This window comes from Rhineura floridana, chromosome 3 (genome assembly GCF_030035675.1).
Source record: "Rhineura floridana isolate rRhiFlo1 chromosome 3, rRhiFlo1.hap2, whole genome shotgun sequence".
Lineage (NCBI taxonomy): Eukaryota > Metazoa > Chordata > Lepidosauria > Squamata > Rhineuridae > Rhineura > Rhineura floridana.
Window position 1 is genome coordinate 27,276,791 of NC_084482.1, and position 10,696 is coordinate 27,287,486.

The 10,696-nt window shown below is 45.8% G+C and overlaps 1 protein-coding gene across 3 annotated transcripts in view; it reads right to left on the reverse strand.

Annotated features, from left to right (window-relative positions):
• LOC133379579 (unconventional myosin-Ia-like) overlaps positions 1–10,394 on the reverse strand; it is an 84,576-nt gene extending 74,182 nt beyond the window's left edge. For 2 of the 3 annotated variants that reach the window (XM_061615142.1, XM_061615139.1), the window contains exon 1: positions 10,329–10,394. The gene's annotated coding sequence lies outside the window, so the exon portion shown is untranslated. Of the gene's footprint in view, positions 1–9,840; positions 9,919–10,328 lie in introns of those variants that run through there. The other variant, XM_061615141.1, reaches the window with a different exon arrangement.
• Between the last annotated feature and the right edge of the window lie 302 nt (positions 10,395–10,696).

The window sequence follows — 10,696 nt, forward strand, 5'->3', positions numbered from 1 at the left end:
CATCAGTCTCAGTGCTTTTCCCCTGTTAATTTGGGTTTACCCGATATGGAGATAATCCAATACGTTCGGGAAATCTGTCTCCAGACCACTCTACTCAGGGTTGCAGATGATGTATTTCGATGTTTTTGGGTTGGTGGATCTATTGTTACTTTCTGTCCCCTTTCCACCCTCCCTACTTCCTCCATGCTTTCATTTCTTTTCCAGATGTGCTGGTAACTACATTCCTGATGTGATCCTGGTGGGGAATTTTTTTTTCTTTTGATGCCTCAGATTTGCACAAAACCAGAAAACAGCACATGCAAATTTACAATTGCCTGACGGTGTGCTTTTGCACATTTCTTGGGTGGGGAAGTTTTATTTAAAAAAAACTAGGTGTGCAGGCCCAGCTGTCTGTGCACATGCTCTGTTGGTACTTAATTGGCATAATAGAATCAACAACTCAGAACGCAGGGACAAACGCAAAAGGGAGCTGCTTACTAGTATGAATGGGAGAGAGTGAAGTTGCTCCTCATACACAAATTCAAATACATGCGGGTGTGGACTATTCTGTTCTAATTCAAATGGAGAAAACATGGTTTAACAGCTAAATAATGCTCAAATGTAGATAAGCCCTAAGTATGCATAGGATTGCAACCTCAAGATGGCATCTCCTTGGGACATATACAGTAGGGCCCCACTCATACAGCGGGTTACGTTCTGGACCCCCGCTGTAAAGCGAAAACCGCTGTAAAGCGGAACGCATTGACTAATATTGACCAAAATGGCACCCGACGGCCAAAAAACGCTGTGAAAGCGAAACAAACGCCATAGGAGCGGGGCCTTTCTGCAATTGACAACTGCTGCATTAGCGGAATGCTGTAAAGCGAAGCGCTGTAAAGCGGGGCCCTACTGTATGTGGTATATGTGGAAGGCAGTTAATTAATTATGGTGAACACGTTTTTTGGAAGGCTGCCCCCTTAGGTTTTGTGTTGTTGGTTTATAAAAAATCAAACTTCTGCAAACCTCAGTGGCCCTCACCACCTGGGTTTGCTATTAGAGGGAGTGATTTTTTTTTAAAAAAAAGCCCAAGCCATATGAAGCTACCCAGTCTGCTATTCTGACTGATAGCTGCTCTCTAGGGTCTCATGAAGGAATCTTTCCCAGCCCTACAGCCTGAGATCCTTTACATGGAGATGTTAGCTGATTGAATCTGGGACCTTTAACATGAAAAGTACATGTTTAGTCACTGATCTATGCCCCCTCCTCCAGCATGAGTAAAGAGCAGCAGCATGCTGTTATTGAGAGACAATGTCAAATTACAGTATGTACAAATAATACAAGGAGGTGCTGATCCAGATATAACAGAATGGCCACTTCACACAAACCCTGTATGGTAAGCAGGTCTGTGCAAGATGTATCATGAGACTCACATCTTGATCATCACACATGAAAATTCCACAGGTATTTACATGCTATGTATATTAGCTGGGAAGGCACAGCCAATCATTGCAGCAAACTACATCCATGTGTGGTCCATGTGATAATCTAAATAGAGGTTGCATACTAATTTCCACACAATAGTGCTTTCCCTGTGAGAATTTTGTAGAGTATTTAACAGCCTTAAGATATAATGATGCTTCATTGGTTAGAAGCATCGTTATCTTGGTTGAACAAACACTCTTCCTTGGATAGGCACCAAATCCTGCATCCGCACATCATAACAGGATCTGTAATTAAATAGTCCCTGTTGTTAAGGTCAAGAGATCAGCTTTCTTTAAAAGAATAAATAAACACCACCTACCTTTATAGCACTTTATAAAAGAGTCAACCTTCACCTTTGATTTATGAGGCTGCCCATGGACTCTGCACCACCACCATAAAATCTCAATAACTTTATTAATCCTGCTTGAATAAAGTTCATATCTGAAGTGAGCAATTTTTTCCTTCACTCTCTTGGTATGTTAGGGTTGGTTCAAAAGAGGGAAAAGCAACAATTAAGGGTGGGGGATAAGGCAGCCAATATCCAGTTTGCACCCCAAAGCTGTGCAAGTTGAATATAGCTTGAAAAGTTGAAAACATTTTTGGGACTAATGTGGTACAAGTCCAGTATAAGGTATAAGATGGTGCAATTCTATGAGTGGGTCACAATACACATGCAGCCCCTCCCTCTTCCATGTGACCCATGGAGCAGGCAGCCATACCATCCTGGAGAAGCAGGCAGGGTCACTTACGAACCTGCATTTTACTGAGTCTGACCATGTTGCCCACTCAAGGGAGGAGGAATCTGTGGTCCTCCAGATGTTGTTGGATGATGCTATTGTTGCTGTTTGGGTGCATTTTAATTGTCTGTTTGTTTTGTCTGTTGTGTGTATGAATGAGATTGTGTGGACGTGTTTGTGTATATTTATGTGTATTTTTATGCGTTGTTGTGTGAATGTGTTTGTTTGTATTTAAATATTTTTAAAATGTGCCTGGGAGAGCATGCTTTGTATTTAATGGGGGGGCTTCCGGGGGCCCCAATTAGCGTAGTGACGGGTAATGGGAGGTATGGCGTTAGGAGGAGAACGTGCCAGGTAAGGGGAACTCGCCCCAGACAAGTTGTGTCTGTGCCTTGTTCCGGTTCTCCTCAAGACCACAGAACTGCTGGTTGTTCTATCAGCCAGCCCTTAGATCTCCAGGTGCTGCTTTTGAATGCCAGGTCGGTATATAATAAAACCTCCCTTGTCCATGATTTAATTGTGGATGAGGGTGCCGACCTGGCGTGTATAACCAAGACCTGGGTGGGTGAGCAGGGAGGAGTTGCCCTCTCTCAGCTTTGCCCACCTGGGTATACGGTGCAGCGCTATGGCAGATCTGAGGGCCGGGGAGGCGGGGTCGCTGTGGTCTATAGGAGTATTTTCTCTCTCACCAGGCATCCTGTCCAGATGACAACTGGTCTAGAGTGCCTCCACCTTGTACTGGGCCAAGGAGACAGACTGGGAATCTTGTTGGTGTACCGCCCACCTTGCTGCCCAACAGCTTCCCTAGCTGAGCTGACAGAGATAGTCTCGGAGGTGTTGTTGAGGTCCCCCAAACTTGTGGTGTTGGGGGATATCAACGTTCATGCCGAGACTGTCTTATCTGGAGCGGCTCAGGACTTCATGGCCTCCATGACAACCATGGGGCTGTCTCAATTTGTTACTGGCCCAACACATGTGTCGGGTCACACTCTTGATTTGATCTTCGCCACTGGTCATGGAGATGGTGATCTGGAGGTGGGGTATTTTTCATCTACTCCATTGTCATGGACAGATCACCGCCTGCTGAGTTTTAGACTTACGACGACCCTTTCCCTCTGCAAGGGTGGGGGACCTATTAAGTTGGTCCGCTCCCAGAGGCTTATGGATCCTATGGGTTTTCAGAGGGCTCTGGGAGTTTTTCCAGCTGATAGTACTGGCGCTCCTGTCGAGGCCTTGGTCGAACTGTGGAATACAGAGATGGCCCGGGCTATCGACACGATCGCTCCCGCGCGCCCTCTTCGATGCAGAGCTCATACAGCTCCGTGGTATACCCCGGAGCTGAGAGTGATGAAGCAAGAGAGAAGGAGGCTGGAGTGCAGATGGAGACAAACTCCAGATGGATGCAATTATGCTTTGGTAAGTGCCTCTACTAAGTCATACATAAAAGCGGTAAGGGTGGCAAAGAAGTCCTACTTCGCTGCCTCTATCAAGACATCTCTCTGCCGCCCAGCAGAGCTTTTTAGGGTTGTACGAGGACTCTTACATTCTGGTCCTCAAGATACCATTGAAACATCTGAAGCTCGCTGTAACGACATTGCAGGGCACTTCCAAAATAAAATCGCATGCATCCGTAGGGACCTAGACTCTGATGTTACGACAGATGAATCCATTGAAGTGTCCAGAACACGGTCTTGTCTTTCATTATTGGATGAGTTTCAGTTGGTGCAGCTTGAGGAAGTGGACAAGGTGCTTGGAATGGTGCGGGCGACCACGTCTGCTCTAGATCCTTGTCCATCTTGGCTGGTCAAGGCTAGCAGGACTGGTACCACCGGCTGGGCCAAGGAAGTGATAAATGCCTCCTTGAGTGAGGGAGTAGTCCCTAGTAGCCTCAAGGAGGCAGTAGTGAGACCTCTTTTGAAGAAACCTTCCTTAGACCCAGATAACCTGAACAATTATAGACCGGTGGCAAATATCCCCTTTTTGGGCAAGGTTCTGGAGTGGGTGGTTGCCAATCAGCTCCAGGTGCTCTTGGATGAGACCGATTATCTGGATCTGTTTCAATCCGGTTTTAGGCCTGGTTTTGGCACTGAAACAGCCTTGGTCGCCCTGTACGATGACCTCTGTCGGGAGAGGGACAGAGGGAGTGTGACTCTGTTGATTCTCCTTGATCTCTCAGCGGCATTTGATACCATCGACCATGGTATCCTTCTGGGGAGACTCGTGGAGTTGGGAGTTGGAGGCACTGCTTGGCAGTGGTTCCGCTCCTACTTGGCGGATCATCGTCAGAAGGTAGTACTTGGGGAACATTGCTTGACACCTTGGACTCTCCATTGTGGAGTCCCTCAGGGGTCGATTTTGTCCCCCATGCTTTTTAACATCTACATGCAGCCTCTGGGTGCCGTCATCAGGAGTTTTGGAGTGTGTTGCCACCAGTACGCTGATGACACGCAGCTCTATTTCTCCTTTTCATCTTCTACAGGTGAGTCTGTGGATGTGCTGAATCATTGCCTGACCGTGATAATGGACTGGATGAGAGCTAATAAGCTGAGACTCAATCCAGACAAGACTGAGACACTGTTGGTGAGTGCCTCCCCTGCCCAGATGGTGGATGTTCACCCTGTTCTAGATGGGGTCACACTCCCCTTGAAGGAACAGGTTCGTAGTCTGGGAGTTCTTTTCGATCCTTCCTTGTCTCTTGAGGCGCAAGTGGCCTCGGTGGCAAGCAATGCGTTCTACCACCTTCGGTTGGTAGCCCAGCTACGCCCCTATCTGGACAGGGATGACCTCGCCTCAGTTGTTCATGCTCTGGTAACTTCTAGGCTGGATTACTGTAATGCGCTCTACGTAGGGCTGCCCTTGAAGACAGTTCGGAAGCTTCAGCTAGTGCAAAACGCAGCAGCCAGACTGCTGACGAGGACCAGCCGGTCAGCACATATAACACCTGTTCTGACCCGTTTGCACTGGCTACCTATTTGTTTTCGAGCCAGATTCAAGGTGCTGGTTTTGACCTATAAAGCCTTACATGGCGTGGGACCGCAATATCTTGTGGAACGCCTCTCCCGCTATGAACCTACCCGGTCACTTCGCTCAGCATCTAAGGCCCTCCTCCGGGTACCAACCCATCGAGAAGCCCGGAGGTCATTTACTCGATCTAGGGCCTTTTCTGTAGTGGCCCCCAAACTGTGGAACAGCCTCCCCGAAGAAGTACGCCTGGAGCCTATGCTTCTATCTTTTCGGCGCCAGGTTAAGACCTGGCTATGCTCCCAGGCATTTTAAGCGTTTATGTTATAATTTAATTTTTTTCCTTTTTTTCTTTTGTTGCTGCTTGTGTTTATTGTTTGTTGTCTGATTTTATTGTTGATATTTTGTATTTTAACCTTTTTGTACACCGCCCAGAGAGCCACTCGCTATGGGCGGTCTATAAATGAAACAAATAAAATAAAATAAAATAAATCTTCCCAGACCATTGGCCATTCAGAGGCTGAAGCTGATGGGAGTTGGAGTCCAGCAACATCTATAAGTCCACAGGTTCACAATCTCTGGTCTACCATAACTGACAGCTACTCCAGGTTTCCCAGGTGGCAGCCTTTCCAAGCCCCTTGAACTTTGGACCTGGAGTACGCAAAGCACATGCTCTGCTACCAAACTGTGGCCAGTTCCACACCTTTCTCAGTCTTACTACCTGCAATTCCTTACCTGGAGATGCCAGGGATTGGCCCTGGGACCTTGTGCATGCAAAACACATGCTCTACCACAGAGCTATGAACCCTCCAGCTCCTGTCCACATGTGCTTCCAACTCCTACTGCCTGGGCTACAGATTGGCTACCCATATTCTGACATCCAAAATTAGTCAGTATTGTGATAAAGACATAATTGTATGCAGGTTGGAAGACCTAGGACAGAATTCAACTGACTCATTCTGTTAGTGCAAGGATTACTGCTAGCACAATGGGACTTTCTCCCCCTCTTTCCCTTGTGTGCACCTCACAGCCTCCCCAAATCTGCTCCAGAGGGTTGGGGGAACTCTTAGAACAGATTTAGGGGGCATGTGGGGAGATGAGAGAGGGGAACTCCCATTGCACTAGTGGTAATCCTTGTGCTAATGGGACCCTGACTTAGAGGCGCTACACTTAATACTACCCCAGCTTTCCAGTATCATCAAAGCTAGCCTACATTTGTGAACATCCAACCTCCTCCCCAAAAAATCTTATGAAAAAGCAAGCCCTTGCCTAAAAATCCCTGGTGGTTTTTTTTAATTCATTTTTTCTTAGTGCTTCTAACAATGTGGGTCATATGAGTCACCCTAAGTCAAGGCTAACACTTCTGAGCCCGTGACAAGTCCCAGTCCAAACTGCAACTGCCAGATTTGAGGAAATATTGCAGCCATTTTCCATCTGAAAGAGTGAGAGTGCTGAATAGTCTGGAATGGGAGAGAAGTGGCACAAGCCTTTTCTCTGGCCCAGTTTACGTTGGAGCCAAAGGAAATGCGTGGATTTTGAAGAAGCACCTAGAGCAAGGATGGGGAACCAGTTATTGTTAGCCTTCATTATACATCAGTCACTAGCCAGCATGGCCACTGGTCAGCAATGATGGGAACTGGAGCCCCAACATCTGGAGGGCCCCAGGTTCCTCATCCCTGACCTAGAGGAAAAGAAGGAAGTGTGGTGGAACTCCTCCGGCAACACTGAGCCCTGATGCGTCATATCAAAGATCTATCTCTAATGTAGTATTCTTTTCCCCACAATAGCTAGCCAGATGCCTCTCAGAAATCCACAGGCAACAGCCCTCCCCACCTGTTATTCAGGGACGGGCCACAGCTCAGTGGCAGAGCATCTGCTTTGCATGCAGAAGGTCCCAGGTTCAGTTCCCAGTATCTCCCAGATAGGGCTAGGAGAGACTCCTGCCTAAAACCTTGGAGAGCTGCCACCAGTCAGTGTAGACAATACTGAACTAGGTAGACAAATGGGCTGACTCAGTATAAGGCAGCTTCCTATGTTCACCAGCAGCTGGTATTCAGAGGCATACTAAAAAACAAAGGTAGCCATGCTGGCCCAGAAGGGGAAGAAAAACCTCTCTAAAAGCCACTGTTGGGCAATATCTTTATTAGGCCCGATCACAACAGTGGCAAGCTTTCAAGTTCTCCAGAACTTTTCATCAGAAAAGATGAAGTTGAGTAAAAAAAATAAAAAGCAAAAATGAAAATAGACTGGATGTTGTAGTCATAAAATCAGCTTTTAGACTTAGTTCCAGGATGGAGAATGCAGACTGAATAAGACTCTGCTAGGTATAACAGGTATGACATTACATACCTAGGATTCTAGGACAAAGAAGCAAGGGATGCTGATGCTCCCTTTATTTTTTTAAAAAAACAGTCCAGCTGTTACCCAGATCTGTTCCATACACATAAAATCATAGTAGTGGCCACTGTCGTGCCCCTAGCAAGAGCTCAGGCCTCCGTTGGAAGTGCTAATAGCTCCTCAGGGGAAATCTTTTTGTTTTAAGGAACACTGACTTAGACAAAACAATATGCTTACACTCTAACAACACACAGTCACAGTGCTTCCCAAGATGAATCACAGAAGCCTTGTGGATGATTAGCCAGGCTGCAGACAATGGGCACCAGGGATATTAAAATATTTAAAAAGAGACTAGGATGGGGGTAGGACTCCAAGAAACGGAGTGACTAGTGGGAAGCAATCCATTGGTGGATGGATTTACCTCTACTACTATTTAACAAGTGATTTGCCTTAGACTAGGGGTAGGGGGTAGTTGTTTCTGTTCACAAATGTCACTACCCTGCCAGATTGGTAAGGATGGGAAAGAAATTCAATTCATTTCTCATCTATAGGTGAACCTACCTAATTCACCCTTTCCGAAAGAATACATGAACTGAAACACAGTCATCCTTCAAAATCTGCACATCTCCAAATTGCGCAATACAGTTCTCCAGCCAAATAATGTGTACAGAAACACGGACCCGATTGTAAACTGTGCATATAAATGCAAATAGTAGTGAATATAACATATAGAAATGAATTATATTAAGAGAAATGGCTTTGCAAAAAATTTGTATACTAGACAAAAACTGCATACAAAAACGGAGAAATTTGCACTAAAATGCTGGTGAATTTTCAATTTAAAAACATTTAATTTCATTTTTTTTAAAAATTGCAAACTGTTGTGGAAATGTGGGGAGCTGAACTTAAGAATGGAAAAATGAGAATCTGAGAGAAATCAAAATTGAAATATTTGCTCATCCCTTCAAATTGGATATAGTATTTTTGTTCCTGGATATTGTGTAGATGGTTTACTTAATCTTTTTAAGCCTATGGGAGAAGCTGTTGCTGTTCCCCCTGCACTGAATAGAACTCAAGACTGAAAGTCAGTTACTTACAAAAAAACTCAACGTGCCTCCCTCCAACTAAGGTCCCTTCCAGACTACCTGTTTATTGAGCATCCGTTCTGGTTTGAGGGTAGATGACTGAGCACTTATTGAACATTTATTCTGCTATGGTTGCAGGGAGGTTAGACAACATTGTGTCAAGCAAATGTTACTTTTCTGGTGTATCCCTAATCACTAAGAGTTCGATTTTGGAGGGAAGCGACTTTATTGTACAAGAGCTCCAAATCAACTTTAAATATACAGTCTGAATGTGTCAGTATGTGATTGACTCCTATCCGAAAACAGCAACAGTCTGGAAGCACCCTGAGTCCATGGCAGAGCGCTACTTGTAACCACTTCTCATTTTCTCTCTCCCTCCCTCTGGGCTGCACCTGATCTTCCAACAGCAGAGATGGAAAAACATCAGCTGGCAGCATGTAGCAGTGTAGTATAAGATTTGCCAGCACTCGGTGCAGCTCAGCCTCAGAATCTCTTTTCAGTACCAAAGCTGATTCCTGGAATACGTGAATAATCTTGCACATTTCCCACTTCCCCAATAGTATAGTTACTTTTGGATGGGAGAGCACTGGATACTTATGGCATTTTTGTAATATTTGCATCATTTACAAATATTCAAGTAGGAGATAACATATTGATATGTGGGAGATAAACAATATGTGCACACCTAAAAGGCAGAAGATCCATTACTCCACATCAGATTCTTAAAGGGGGGGTGGACCAGGAGAGAGAGTGAGAGAGACTCTGCAACCCAGTGTGCCTTCAGCCAGATCACAGCATGCTCTTTTGTTTGTTCAAATTTGCAAATTGCTCTCTCTCTCTCTCTCTCTCTCTCTCTCTCTCTCTCTCTCTCTCTCTCTCTCTCTCACACACACACACACACACACACACACACACACACACATCTGTTCCCACCCCTCAGGTGGAGGGGTATCACCTTCTCTAAGAGGTCTCCAGCTATCAGGAGATCATCTCTTAGTCCCGTGACCATCCTGGGCCATCTTAGACCATCTGTCTAAGCCATAAGAATAAGAATTGTCTCTGGGAACATGCAGAGTACTTTTCCCACACCACTCATGCAACTGCAACCTGTACCTATGCACTACAAATTAAAGAACAGTGTTTCAGGAGATATAGTATGGCATCCATGCAAGCTTGAGCCTCAAAACCTCTCTTTGGGGAAATGAAACACAGTCCAATTCTAAGAGCTGGCCTGGTTCCCCCCCCCATGCAACATTTACCTTTCTTTCTCTTCCTCCTTTCTTTCTCCTCCAACTTTCTTTTTCTTTTAAACTTCCGTGTCCGCAGACAAAGAAGAAAAGGTCTTTTGTCTTGGCAACGTCTCTCTCCGTATAGGCTTCTTGGCTTCTTCCCAAGAAGTAAATGGAATGAGGGGGGAAGCTAGAATAAGCCTTTTAGCACATTTCCTCTCAAAATCAGAAACAAGACAGTCTTTACATGGGAATTTCCTACAGACAGAAGCTGTCTCCCGAGAGGGCTGTTTTTAGTAATAACACAGAGAGGATGCCTGCCCAGAAAACAAACAATGTTTCAAGGATATAGATGTCCTATGCCACTGGGGGGCATGCGGGGTGTTCCAGTGGTATCAGGCCCTGGTGTGCAAACCCCTGGGGGAGCTGCAGAGTGGCCTACTTTGCAAGCAAGAATGACGTTGAAGACGAAGGAGCCATGCACTGTGAAGAAAATGCCAAGGTAGGTTCACACTTACCCCCTGATCAAGAAGATGTCCTATCGCTCTGTGGTCACACACCAAAGACTGTTCTCCAGTGTAGCCCTGGCTAGGACCCAAAGAGCAAGGAGGCAACCCTGCTCAGCAGGAGCTGTCCATGGTTTGTCTCTTCTGCAAAGTCCCGTTTGCTGCTCAGCAACTTCTGGCTGCCACACCTACTTCCTCCCTGTACTGCCTGTTACCACTGATCTCCTCAGAGCACAGGGCTGCAAAGTCAACAGGGTTAATAATTACATCCTAGCAAAGTGCCCATCAATATGAAGGATGAAAGGATGGTGTGTGTGTGTGTGTGTGTATGTGTGTGTGTAAGGAGGAGTTTGTATATGGCAAGGATCTCATGCATATTT